We start from the raw sequence: 14662 nt of genomic DNA on the forward strand, positions 1-14662 counted from the left end.
ATGTGATTGAGCCCCACATTGGGCTATGCACTCGGAAAGAGTCTGCTAAAGTTACTCTCTCCCTCTGCTCCACACCCCCATGCACACGCTCTCTTTAAAATGAAAAAATAAAGCTTCTAAATCATAAAACTTTCTACCCTAGTTTTATTGATATCATTTATCTTTACCCCTTAGTATAAAAATATTGCTTGCAATCAACTATACCTCAGAGTCACTGAAACATGGTAGAAATGAAGTGCTCATTACATGCCTACCCAGTCACAAAAGATTACACTACTGTCAATGGCTGCTTATCTAACAGAACAGAACAATATTATCCACGCTACACCACTATAGTAGAGACCATGTAAACATTTCAAAATCAAACCCACAGGGGCACCTGGGTGGCTCAGCGGGTTAAGCTGCTGCCTTCGGCTCGGGTCATGATCTCAGGGTCTTGGGATCGAGCCCCACATCAGGCTCTTTGCTCATCAGTGAGCCTGCTTCTCTTTCTCTCTCTGCCTGCCTCTCTGGCTACTTATTATCTTTCTCTGTCAAATAAATAAATAAAATCTTAAAAAAAAAAAATCAAACCCACAGTCTCATTTGCATATTTATTAACAACAGAACCCTAATTCAGATGCTTCAAGACATAGAATTTTACTTAGAAGTCAGCTGCCTCAGTGGTTCACAATGTACTGGAAAGACAAAATTCTCAAATCTCAAAACCAATTAAGCATTTACTGAAACACATGAAGATATATAAAATAGGGGACAACTTCTCACAAGGTCAGTTGTCATTTTGTGCTAGACTTTCGTATGGTACAACTATGTTCTACTGGTTCCAAATTAAAGTGAGAAAAGACATGGAAGTTCTTCCTTTCAACAGAAAATGGTCCTCTGCCTCTGTTAATTTCTTTGCTCTTCACAGAGTTGATAGTAGCAGAGAGGCAGAAACATTATCAGTACTCCATCTACCCTGGAAAGTGCAGGAAAGGACTCCTAGCATGATAGCCAGAATATCCATGTTTTCAATAGATCACCAGATTCATCCGACAAACTCCTGAAATTCTCTCAAGCTTCACTGAAGTCATAAGTACAATGGAATTTCTTCAGGACTTTTAATTCCCTGGTTTAATATGCTTTGTAATCTAAAACTTAACCACCTTTTGTTAGGATACATGATTTAGCAAAATATTTTCACGTACAACATGTTGTCAAAAAATGTTTAATTCTAGTGTTATTCTAAAGTCTTTTATATGAAACGGGAGCTATCATGTATAAATTTTTAAGTTTATAAATGAGTCTAAAAACTAGTATATAATATACTCATGGGTATGTGGTCTGGAAAAATATATTCATTTACAATATGTCAAAAATATTTAATTCCAGTATTATTCCAAAGTCCTTTATAGGAAGTAGGAGATGCCATATAAAGAAGATTATGAATAAGGTCAAACTAATAATGTGGGATGCCAGTGTGGCTCAGTCACTTAAGTGTCTGCTTTCAGCTCAGGTCCTGGTATTGAGTCCCACAGAGAGTTCCCTGCTCAGGGGGGAGCCTGCTTCTCCCTCTCCCTCCATCCCTTACCCTACTTGTGCTCTTTCTTGTTGACAAATACATAAATAAAATCTTTTAAAAAATAATAATGTAATATACTCATCTTTTAAGGTTCCTCTTATTGTCCTTGAACATTGGACCTGTTAGTGTACATGAACTATATGGGTCTCCTCCAACTATTAGAAAATACATGTAAATTTGGAGTCTTCCCATTGAATTTCAGAAAAACAGTAATATTAAAATTTTCTAACATGTGCACCCTTCTCTGTATCACATGAAAGACTCATAGACACACTAAGAGGACCAAGGAATACCTAGAAATATGCCTACAATGAATAATCAGTAAGGACTCAGCACACCTGGATGGCTCAGTCATGAGTTTCCACTCAGGTCATGATCTCAGGGTCCTGGGATCAAACACCACGTCGAACTCTGCGCTCAGTGTAGAGTCTGCTTGTCCCTCTCCCTCTCTCTCTGCTCCTCCCCCAGCCCTCTAATAAATAAAAATCTATTAAAAAAATAATAATCAGTAATAGTTCAAGAGTGGTCTGGATGGTGTGTTTTACAAGGTTTCAAATATCGCCGAGTAGAGGCAAATCTAAATACCAGTTAGTTCCACCACGAAGTGGCCAAAAAATCCAGGTCAGCATTGTTTTCTTAGATCTTAAAACCACGACTTCATCAAGGCTCATTATTCACTACACAGACCTCTTAAGCCAAAATTTTAGTATTCTTAGATAAATAAACAACTGTATAAAATCCAACATCATTCACATCCAAAAGATATTTCTAGTCCTAAACCATTCAAAATGACAGTCATCTGCCATTCACTTTTTAATTCCTTCAGTCAACAGCCAATCTGAGTATATTTTCTCTCTCACAGCAAAGACTGTAAAATAGTATTAAACAGAATCACAACTGCTGAGCCCTGAGGTCCATGTCTCATTTTAATAGATAGGAAAAGGCCTCAGATTTCCCTAAACATCTTAAAAGAGGAAACTTTTGGAATAGAGAGGGAGGCAGCATATGGCCAATAAAGGAAAAAAACCAACAAGCCATATCTACAGGACAAGTGGACAACAGGGATGTTACAGAGAGACTTGTAAAAGACATCACACATACCCACTTTAAAAGGTTAAAATGGTCTTCAGAGAAGTTATCTCTACTGTTGATTATACATATTTCAAATGAAGGGCAATGGTAATGATACACAGGGAGATTTTTTTTTTCAAGATTTGTTAGATCAGATCTTCACCACATTTTTAAATGAGTCACTGAAATCAGGATTAAGTTTCCTACCTTACAACTACAAGTAAGGAGCATTAACGTGACACCTCATCTCTTGAACATGTTTTTACATGTAACATACTACTATTTTCCAAGTAAATGATGCAATATATATATTGTTTTCCAAAGTATATATTCTGAGTTAAAAGAAATTAACTTAAAGGAAATACAATTTTTAAAGCCTAATCACTCACCAGTATATTTACAAAGTGTATCGTTCTTTAAGCATAAACATCTTGTTTGGAGTTTTTGTTGTTTTAAATTCTACCTCCATCAGAGTCGAGTATAATTGGCTGGCTTTTGTCTTATCAAGTCTTATTTAGCTAGTTGCTTAGTAACTCACTGTGACCTTAGAAGTTTTTGAATATGACAAATTAACATCCCTATGTTTTAATTAACATCTCACTAGTGACAAATAAAAGAAATTATAAAACTAAAGTGCACTCTACTTTCTCTAATCTTCACCCAAATATTTAACTTTCTAATTTACATTTTTTTACAGTAAGATTCCAAGGAAACCAAACTGCTATTAAATTATATTGCAACCTTCCTGTTCTAACTAATTAAAGCTTGACGCAAATGTTCTTACAGATTCACGTAAGATACACTCACAGTATTACTTTCAAGACAGTGAAGAACAAAAACTTATGTACAAAGAAGTTATGGTATTAATGTGAAAATGTGGAAAATAAAGAATCACAGTCAAAAGCCAGATACATCAAAAATTATAGTTTCTACGTAAATCTTAGCTGTCACACTGCATTGTTCAAAAAGCATGGTTAATGACATAAATGGTGCCATCACTGGATATTTAACAAGAAAAACCTGATGAAGACATACCACAGATGCAGAACACTGTCCAGTTACAGATGGAGAAAACCTGATTTAAAGTTTCTCATTCTTTCAATTTGATTAAGAAGATTAAAAATATATTGCACTTAAACTACCACGATATTAAGTGTAAATATGAATCACAAAAATAATAAGGCATTAGTTTCTTCATATGCATAAAACACATAATATCACAATGAGTCTTCCTAGTTCTGAGTCTTCCTAGTTCTCATTAACACTGAATCTATTTTATTCACATGTGATTTTATTTTATTTCTTTCAGTTAGAGCCAATTTATAAGTACATTCAGCTACTTTCAATGTATAAGCACAAAATGATTCAAATGCTTTTCTACAAACAAACAAAGGCAGCCATATGGGGATTCATAATTTACCTGTTCAAAAATGCTTAATAATAAAAGAATTACTTTTCTATCCATGATGTTGAAAAAAAAAACTATTTTCAGAAAATATTCTAAGTTTCTGAATCAACAGATGTTGTATTTGAGAAATCAAAGTCCATTAATTTAACAAATAGGAAACATTTTTTATGTGAATATTAACTATTTTTAACTACTATTAACTAAAGTCATTGAAAAATTAAAGTATTTTGTTTTCACTGTTTTCCCATGTTTACATAAACCATCATATGACAAGAGGCATCATGAGGCTTTTTTTATAGCACAAAGCTTTCTTGGGTTTGTACAATTATAATCCAGAGAGAATAAAACAATTTTTAAACAGCTTTTAGCCACAAAATTAAATATATTAAAAGACTGGTTGAAGGATGATGGTAGAAAATAAATGTAATCTCTTATTTTTAAATTCCATGGGGGTACTATGAAAATTTAAAAATACTGCTCCTTTCGCCAAGATAGGATCTGTCAGCATGTTAAATTAAGTTTTGGTTGGGACTGTATGTCATATGTAAATCTATATAAAATATGTTACTGCTGGCATCTGTTAGTATTTTAATGGTTTGGGTACGTCTGAGCAAGCAGAAGAGGCTTGGGGGTAGGGGGGCTCACCGAGCTGTGTGTCCTCTTTGTTAAGTAGCTATTTATAAACTTATCCTGTAATTTCAGTATCTTGTTGAGATTATTAATCACACTACTCTCTAGAAAAGTTTGCTTTAAATTTCACTTACAGAAGCCTATAAGGGTTAAATAATAAAGAACAATGACCAGAACCAACTCTTTACTTCAGGAAAAGTAGGAGTAAAATGCTGCTTTGAATCGCCATAGCAATTGGTTTGGAAAGCAGGAGGGGACCCATTTCATGACTTCTGGCAACAAGTAGAGCTTAAAGACTGGAGTTTTAAAGGTCAGCCAGTGTGGCTGGGATAGAGCCCTGAGGGCACTGAGCCGCTCTTAGAGAGAAGGCAAAAACCAACAATCCGTGAACATAGACAGCTTAGAAATAGCAATCTGAAGAGAACCCAGGGCACACAGTGGAAAAGTAAGGTGCTCATCTCAGAGCACTTCCCAGAGAGGCAGTGTTCAGTGACAGACCCTTCCTGGAACAAAGGAACTGGCAGGCACCATCTCCCTCTCCCATCTCTCAGCATAAGCACAAAGCCACATATAGGAACTAGCACAGCACCTATACCTCACTTGCTTACACCAAGCCCTAACTCCCCTGGGCTTCAGTAGAACTACCTTTTCCAGTCTCACTTGCCTCAATCCCATTACAGTGGGCCCTGCCCCCTGAAGGCCAGCCTAATCCCTTGGGAACGTTGCAGAGCCTTGCAAGGTTCCAGTACTGGTGACAACAGTTCTCACCACAAGCAGACCAGAGCACCCCTACTTAGAAAAAGCCACAGTTCCGGAAACAAACCCTGTCCACAGCAGACGTAAAGCCTCTGCAAACAACTGGCCTGAAGGATAAAGCAGAGAGGACAAAACAGCTGAGTGCACACAGCACATATTGGAAACACTCATAGAAACACCAGGCTATGGGGAACAGGAAATACTGCACAGAAGGGCACTACCGGACATCTTCTTCCTAACACCATTATCCTCAAGAACAGGAGTTGTAGCTGATCATCCTAAAACAAAGAAATAGGCATAGAGACTTAGATAAGATGAGAAGACAGAAAAATTTATCCCAGATGAAATAAGATAAGGCCATAGCCAGAATCTAAGTGAAATAAATATGTCACACACTGGATAGAGTATTTAAAGCAAGGATCATACAGATTCTCACTAGACTTGAGATAAAGAGTGGAAAACACAAGTGAGACCCTTAACAAAGAGATAAGGAATAACATAGCAGAGATAAAGGACTCACTACATGAAAAGAACAAATTAATGAACTAGAAGACAGAGTAATGGAAACGAATCAAGCTGAACAAAATAGAGTGAAAAGAACTATGTAACATGAGAATAGACTTAGGGAACACAGTAACTCCATATTACTCTGTATTACAAGAGTCAAAGAAGAAAAAGAGAATGGGGGCAAAAATAAAATTTGAAGAAATAGCTGAAAACTTCATCTGGGGAAGGTAATAGATATCCAGATGCAGGACACACAGATAACCCCAACAAAATCAACAAAGCAGATCCACAGCAAGACATAATGCAATTAAATTGGCAAAATATAAAGATAAAAAAATTTAAAGCAGCAAGACAAAAACAGTAACATAGAAGGGAAAAGCCATAAGTCTACCAGAGAATTTTTCAGCAGAAACTTCCCAAGCCAGAAGGGAGTGGTATGATAGAGTCAAAGTGCCGAATGTGAAAAATATGTACCCAAGAACACTCTATACAGCAAAGCTATCATTCAGAATAGAAAAAGAAATAAAGAGTTTCCCAGACAAACCACAACTAAATGAGTTCATGAGCACTATACCAGTCCTATAACAAATATTAAAGGGAATTCCTTGAAGGAAAAGGAGAGACCACAAGTGACAGTTTGAAGGTAGGAAACACAAAACAGTAAAAATGAGTATTTCTGTAAAAAAAATAAAATTAAATTAAAAAACCTCAGTCAAGAAACTCACAAAATAAAACAGTGGAAAACATGACAACATGTACTTAAAACAGGAGGAAAGGAGTAAAGAATGGCTTCAAACTTAAGCAACCATCAACTTAACATAGACTGCTATATGCAGGAGAGGTTATATACAAATTTAATGGTAACCATATATCAAGAGAAAGAAATCCAAATAGATTATTAAAGAAAATCAACATAACATGAAAGCAAGAAAGGATCAGAGAAAATCTTCAGGAACAACCATATAACACAAGAATCAGAAATGAATACATGTCTATCAATAATTACTTTGAATATAAATGGACTAAATGCTCCAGTCAAAACACAGAGTAACAGAATGGATTAAAAAAACAAGACCCCGGGCGCCTGGGTGGCTCAGTGGATTAAGCTGCTGCCTTCGGCTCAGGTCATGATCTCAGGGTCTTGGGACCAAGTCCCACATCAGGCTCTCTGCTCAGCAGGGAGCCTGCTTCCTCCTCTCTCTCTCTGCCTGCCTCTCTGCCTACTTGTGATCTCTCTCTGTCAAATAAATACATAAAATCTTAAAAAAAAAGAAAGACCCATTTATATGCTGCCTACAAGAGCCTCATTTTAGACCTAAAGACACCTGCAGATTGAAAGTGAGGGATGGAGAACGATCAAGCAAATGGATGTAAAAAGAAAGCCAGAGTAACAACACTGTATCAGACAGAATAGACTTTAAAACAAAGACTTTAACAAGAGACAGAAGGACACTATCTAATAATAAAAGGAGATAACCCAACAAGAGGACAACACAGTTGTAAATATTCAGGCACCCAACCTAGGAGCACCAAAACAGTAAGAGTTAAAAACAAACATAAAGGAACTAGTCAATAATTCAGTAATAGTAAGGGACTTTAACACCCCATTGATCATCCAAACAGAAACTCAACTAGGAAACAATGGCTTTGAATGACACAATGGAACAGATGGATCTAAAAGATTTATTCAGAACAGTGCATCCTGAAACAGAATACACATTCAAGTGTTCCTGGTACATTGTCCAGAATAGATCACATATTGGGCCACAAAACAAGTCTCAACAAATTCAAGAAGCCTGAAGTCAAACCGTTCATATTTTCTGACCACAACACTAGGAAACTAGAAGTTAACCACAAGAAAAAATCTGGAAAAGCTACTAATACATGGAGGTTAAATAGTATGCTACTAAGCAATGAATGGTTCAATCAGGAAATAAAAGAAAAAATTAAAAAGTATATGGCAACAGGGGCACCTGGGTGGCTCAGTGGGTTAAAGCCTCTGCCTTCAGCTCAGGTCATGATCCCAGGGTCCTGGGAACAAGCCTCACATCGGGCTGTCTGCTTAGTGGGAAGCCTGCTTCCTCCTCTCTCTTCCTGCCTCTCTGCCTACTTGTGATCTCTGTCAAATAAATAAAATCTTTAAAAAAAAAAAGAAAGTATATGGCAACAAATGAAAATGAAAACACAATGTTCCAAAACCTTGGGGATGCAGCAGAAGCAGTTCTGAGAGAGAAGTATATTGCAATACAGGCCCACCTCAAGAAGCAAGAACGATCTCAAAAAGTTTAACTTTCCACCTAGAGAAACTAGGAAAAGAAGAACAAACAAAATCTAAAACCCACAGAAGGAAGGAAATAATAAAGTTCAGAGCAGAAATTAATGATATAGAAACTAAAAAAAAAAAAAAAGATCAATAAAACCAAGAGATGTTTCTTCAACAAAATCAATTGATAATACTCTAGCCAGTCTTATCTGGAAAAAAAAATACTCAAATAATATCACAAATGAGCAGAAAACTAATACCATAGAAATTTGAACAATTATAACAGATTATGAAAATCTATATGCCAACAAATTGGACAACCAGAAAGAAGAAATGGATAAATTCCTAGAAACATAAAACTACCAGAACTGAAAAAGGAAGACAGAAAATTTGAACAGACTGAAAACCAGCATAGAAATTCAGTCAGTATGGAAAAAAAAAAACCTCCCAAAAAACAGAAGTCCAGGACCAGATGGCTTCACAGGCAAATTCTACTAAATATTTAGAGAAGATTTAATACCTACTCTTCTTAAACTGTTCAAATAGAAAAGATCCTAATTCAATTCCATGAGGCCAGCATTATCTTGATACCAATATAGATAAAGAAACCACTAAAAAAAGAACTATAGGCCAATATCCTTGATGAACATAGAAACAAAATTCCTCAACAAAATGCTAGCAAAGAATCCAGCAATACATTAAAAATATAATTCACCATGATTAAGTGGGATTTACTACTGTGTTGCAAAGGTGGTTAAATATTCACAAATCAGTGTGATACATCACATCAGTAAAAGAAAGGATAAGAACCTTATGATCATTTCAAAAGATTCAGAAAAAGCATTTGACAAACTACACCACTTATGATTAAAAAAAAAAAAAAACCTAAAAAATGCTTACAGGAAACATAACTCAACATAATAAAGCCATTTATGAAAAATCCACAGCCAATGTCATCCTTAATGGTAAAACATTGAGCTTTCCCCCTAACATGGGGAATAAGACAAGGATGTCCACTCACACTGTTTTTATTCAACATAGTACCGAAAATCCTAACCACAAAAATCAGACAACAAAAAGAAATAAAAGGAATCCAAATTGGTAAGGAAGAAGTAAAACATCACAATTTGCAGATGACATAGTACTATATATAGGAAAACTCCAAAACCACCAATAAACTGCTAGAACTAATAAATGAATTCAGTAAAGTTGCAGGATACAAAATCCATGTACAAAACTCTGCTGCATTTCTATACACCAATAATGAAGCAGCAGAAAGAGAAATTTTTTTAAAAATCCAATTTGTAATTCCACCCAAAATAGTAAGACACCTAGGAATAAACCTAACCAAAGAGGTCAAAGACCTATACTCTATAAAACACTGATAAAAGAAATTCAAGATAACACAAACAAGTGGAATGATATTCTATGTTAATGGGTTGGAAGAGCAAATACTATTAAAATGTCTACATTATTCACAGCCATCTACATATTTAATGCAATCCTGATCAAAATACCAACAGCAATTTTTACAGAGCTGGAACAAACAATCCTAAAACGTGTATGGAACCACAAAGATCCCCAAATAGCCAATGCAACCTTGAAAAAGAAAAGCAAAGATCATAATTCCAAACCTTAGGTTATATGACAAAGTTGTAGTCATCAAAGCAGCATGGTAGTGGCACAAAAAAGAGACACACACATCAACAAACAGGACACCTAGAAATAAACCCATGAGTACATGGTCAATTAATCTTTGGCAAAGTAGAAAAGACTTATTCAATGAGGAAAAGACAGTCTCTTCAAAAAATCATGTTGGGAAAACTGGACAGCAACATGCAAAAGAATGAAATTGGACCACTTTCTTACACTGTACACAAAAATAAATTCAAAATGGATCATAGACATAAATATGAGATCTGAAACCATAAAAATCCTAGAATAGGACATAGGCACTAACCTCTGACATTAGCTGTCGCAACATTTTTCTGGGCATATTCTCGAGGGGAGAGAAACAAAAGCAAAAATAAACTACTGGGACTTCATCAAGATAAAAAACTTCTTCACAGCGAAGAAATAATCTACCAAACTAAAAGTCAATCTATGAAATGGAAGAAGGTATTTGCAAATGACATATCTGTTCAAGAGTTAGTAGGCAAAATATATTAAGAAATTATTAAACACCCACAAAATATATAATCCAATTAAAAAATAGGCAAAAGATATGAACATACAGTTCTCCAAGAAAGACATCTAGATGGCCAGCCAACAGACACGTGAAAAAAGTGCTCAATATCACTCATCATGAGGGAAATGCAAATCAAAGTCATAATAAGTTATTACCTCAGATCTGTCAGAATGGCTAAAATCAAGAACACAAGAAACAACAAGTGTCAGCAAGGATATGAAAAAAAGAGACCGTCCCCCCTTGCCCTGTTGGTGGGAATGCAAACTGGTACAGCCACTCTGGAGAACAGTTATGGAGATTTTTCAAAAGTTATAAATTGAACTACCCTATGATTCAGCAATGGTACTACTGGGTATTTACACAAAGAGCCCAAAAACATTAATCCAAAAAGATATATGCACACCTATGTTTACAGCAGCATTATCTATAATAGCCAAACTATGGAAAAAGCCCTAGTGTCCATCCATTGATGAATACATATATATACAATACATATTGTATATATACAATAGAATGTTATTCAGCCATAAAAAAGAATGAACTCTTGCCATTTACAGAGCATAGATAGAGCTAGAGAGCATAATACTATTGAAATAAGACAGAGAAAGACAAATACCATATGATTTCACTCATATGTGAAATTTAAGAACCAAAACAAATGAACAAAGGCAGAAAAAGGCAAACAAACCAAGAAACAGACTTTTAATTATAGAGAACTGTGGTTACCAGAGGGGAGCTGGATGGAGGAATGGGTGAAATAGGTGATGGGAATTAAGCACACTTGTGATGAGCACCAGATAATATATGGAAATGTTGAATCACTATATTGTACACCTGAATCTAATACTACACAGTAAGTTAAATGGAATTTAAATAAAAACTTTAAAAAAATGCTTTGTTTTACCTCATAGTAAATTTATGATTAACTGTACCTTTTCCAATACAGACAACTGTATGAATACAAGACTACCTTATATATACATTTCCTATTATTAAATACTTCACTATAGATGGAAATCCATATAAATATACTAAAATAAATTAAGCTTCAAAATAAGACTTATCTACAAACACAAAAATAGAAGGCAGATTTTGACACTTGCTGGATACCACAATGTAGAGATTTTAGTCAAAAGCCTGCCTAAAGTTAGTTACATCAAAATTCCCATACCGAACAAAAGATATGGACTTAAACAAACGCTAAGATTCATCCAAACATACATGCAGTTCCAGTGACAAGTAAATTTGGGAGAACAAAATGCACCTGCAAGACATGACATTTATCAAGGAAATGCTTTGTAGAGCCTTAAAATATCTAAACGAGAAAATACTTTCATGAGAATGTAATTTGTTGACCCACAAATAATTGGCATTCAAGTGAAAAGCAGCTCAGGAAGGACACAGAATACTAACCACTCAGATCACCAGATTAAAAAAAGCTTCATCCTGGAAAACGAAGACTGCTATGGCCACATAAGCCTTCAACTATCAAAATTAACAAAGAAGAAAACTCAACCAACCAGTCATTCTGAATCTATGATTTTGAGTTTTAATTTTTACTGATCTTTAGGCATGTCTGGAAATCTGCTGTGTCAGTATTATGTTTTTCTCACATTCTCTAGAAGATTATACCGTGTGCTTAGCATAGCAGTGTAAGAAAATACATCCAGTCACAACTGTGTGCTCACTCCTCATTGGGCCAGCTGTACAGACAGTTGTAAGGCAACAGAATCAGAGCTGGGTAGGCTGAATTCTACAAGCCATTGGCTGTATTGACCAAAACAGCACTAACCAATCTAGTATGCAGCACAGCAGCCAGCTTGAGTAGCTTATGACTCAGAGGTGCCAAGTGGCCGTGCCCTAGAGTAAGGTCAGGCTTAAAGACAAAATAGACGTAGGCCTAAATTGTGCATCTTACTCTTACTGTATGATCAAGAGAAAAATAATGCATCTAAACCATGGTTTATCCAGCTTCAAAATGGGAGTAGTATTACATCTGTTACAACATTATAGTAAAAAGATGACAGTAACCTATTTAAAACAGTTGGCACGGAAGGCATGTACTCCAAATCCTGATTTTGAACTTTGACAAAAGTATTTACACCTAATTTATATCATCTTTGAAAAATAGATACATAAATAGATATATTATATCTATTATATATAGATATATATTATATCTATATATAATAGATATATAATAATAGCGACAGATACGCTAGGTCACAATTTGCATCTCTTAGGAGTAGGTCAAGTGGTGTGGTGGGAGAAAAGAGCCACCTATCCCCATAATTTAAATTTTTTTTAGTCTAAGGGAAAAAAATGTAGCTGTACCCTACAATATTCAATTAAACCCAGTGTTAAACACTATAGACAACAAAAGAAAGAGAAAAAACAAGATATCCTCTCACCTTCACTGAATCAGTCTAAAAGAGGCTTATACTGAGTTATGAGCAATACTAAAATCCAAGAACTGTCTTTAAATAGAAAATTTAGTAGTTATTTTCATATAAAAATTTGGTGGTAAAATCAGACTTGAACTTGGGCTAGAGGCTCTATAGTCTTTATTCCTGTCCTGAATGTAAACGTTCATGCATTATAAGTTTTCTTATGTTGCACGGTCCTTAATCTAACTATTGATGTGACTTAACATGTTATGTACTGCGTTAACTTGTGAAAATATAAATATCCCAAATTTCAAAACATACATAGCTCAAAGATTTCAGAGAAGGCAATCTGAAAATCTCTGCTTAAGGAAAAAAAGAAGTAATAGCGATAAAGAGATAAACTACCAAAGACAGAAACTTGGAGTTAAGAATGTATTTTCTATCCTTCATATAGCAGTAATTGCTTAGAACCCCCGATTATCCTATCATATGGACACGGTAACATAACCTACATCATTAAGTACTTGAAGAAGCATGAGCTGATACATGTAACATGCTTCAAACAATGTCTGACACAAAGTAAGTACCCAATAAATACTGCGTTGTAGTAGTGCCTAGAAAAATACTTTGAACATTTAGTAGGAACAGGCAAAGTGGTGAATACCTAGCTCAGACAATCTACTATATGTATTTTATTTTGTAATTGTATTTTTAAAAAATCCAAGGGTGTTGATTTGTCTATGCCTAGTGTTGATTCTCCCATCTGAGATAGCATTAGTGCAAATCACAGAGGGAGGTAGCAATCCCAGGTAAGCAAACAAGCATTTGGAGCTGATAAAGCACAGTTAGATATCTAAATGCAATAAAAATATTATGTAAAAAGAAATGATCCGTGAAAGACTGAAGAGCAGCCTAGAGGAATATTTCCAAAATTTATCATGCAAACTACTCAGCCAGAGTTTTTGCTCTAACTCTGATAACTGATAATATGCATATCAGAATATGCATATTCTGACTTTATATGGTGGGGCCAAACATTCTGACTTTATATGATGGGGTCATCACCATGTTGCTGATCCAGAGACACACAGTGAGAGTGGGAAGGTCCCAGAGGAGTGGCCCTCCAAGTATATGAGCAACATCACAGTCTCCTGGAAAGTTATTAGATATGCAAATCCTAGAGCATGAGGAAATTTTTGGAGATAATTGATCAGTCATTCATATCCAGTCAGATTACTTTCCCCAAGAATAAAAGAACACTTTTTAAATACTTAAAAACAGCACACTGAAACACATTACAGAAGAAAAACAGTTTCTCTCCGTATACAATTTCCAAAATTACAGTCATTTTAAGTACAATTAAAGTGTAGGTTTTTATGTTCTAAAAAGCCTGCTCTGATAAATTGTAGGCAAATATCATGTGCCTAATTGTTAGTAGGGGCACTGACCAACAACTCACAAAGTAGGTCAAGTCCATTGTACTTAGGTAACAAAGGTATGACTGTATGTGGAAACCAAACACATTTTCTATTTGCTTCTGCTGAGAACATAACCAACCACATCATAGTTTTAACCAGCCTCTCCACAGTCATGTTTATACAATGCCTGGCTGATGTGTAAATACATGTCAACATTTTGATTTATAGCCTTAGATGATCTGTTTACATACATAGATACACGAATGTATAAATTATGGTACATTAATGGTTTGCAATACAATATTCTTGAAGGACAAAAACCTTGAGGATAGGCCACAAATATACAATGTCATGACCAGCATAAAGATTTCAGCTCTGAAAATATGAAGCCAATTGATTATTCAAAATCTGGGGGAAAACCTCCTTAACAAATTGATGCACTCAGAGTTCAGACTCAGCATTTTTTCCAACTT

The 14662-nt window shown here is 35.3% G+C and overlaps 1 protein-coding gene across 1 annotated transcript in view; it reads right to left on the reverse strand.

The window, feature by feature from the left end:
• Positions 1-14662, reverse strand: part of CRPPA (CDP-L-ribitol pyrophosphorylase A) — a 306180-nt gene that overhangs the window by 180447 nt on the left and 111071 nt on the right. The window lies entirely within an intron of this gene.

The sequence above is a fragment of the Mustela putorius genome, unplaced genomic scaffold (genome assembly GCF_011764305.1).
Source record: "Mustela putorius furo isolate JIRA1106 unplaced genomic scaffold, ASM1176430v1.1 tig00003845_pilon_pilon_pilon, whole genome shotgun sequence".
Taxonomy (NCBI): domain Eukaryota; kingdom Metazoa; phylum Chordata; class Mammalia; order Carnivora; family Mustelidae; genus Mustela; species Mustela putorius.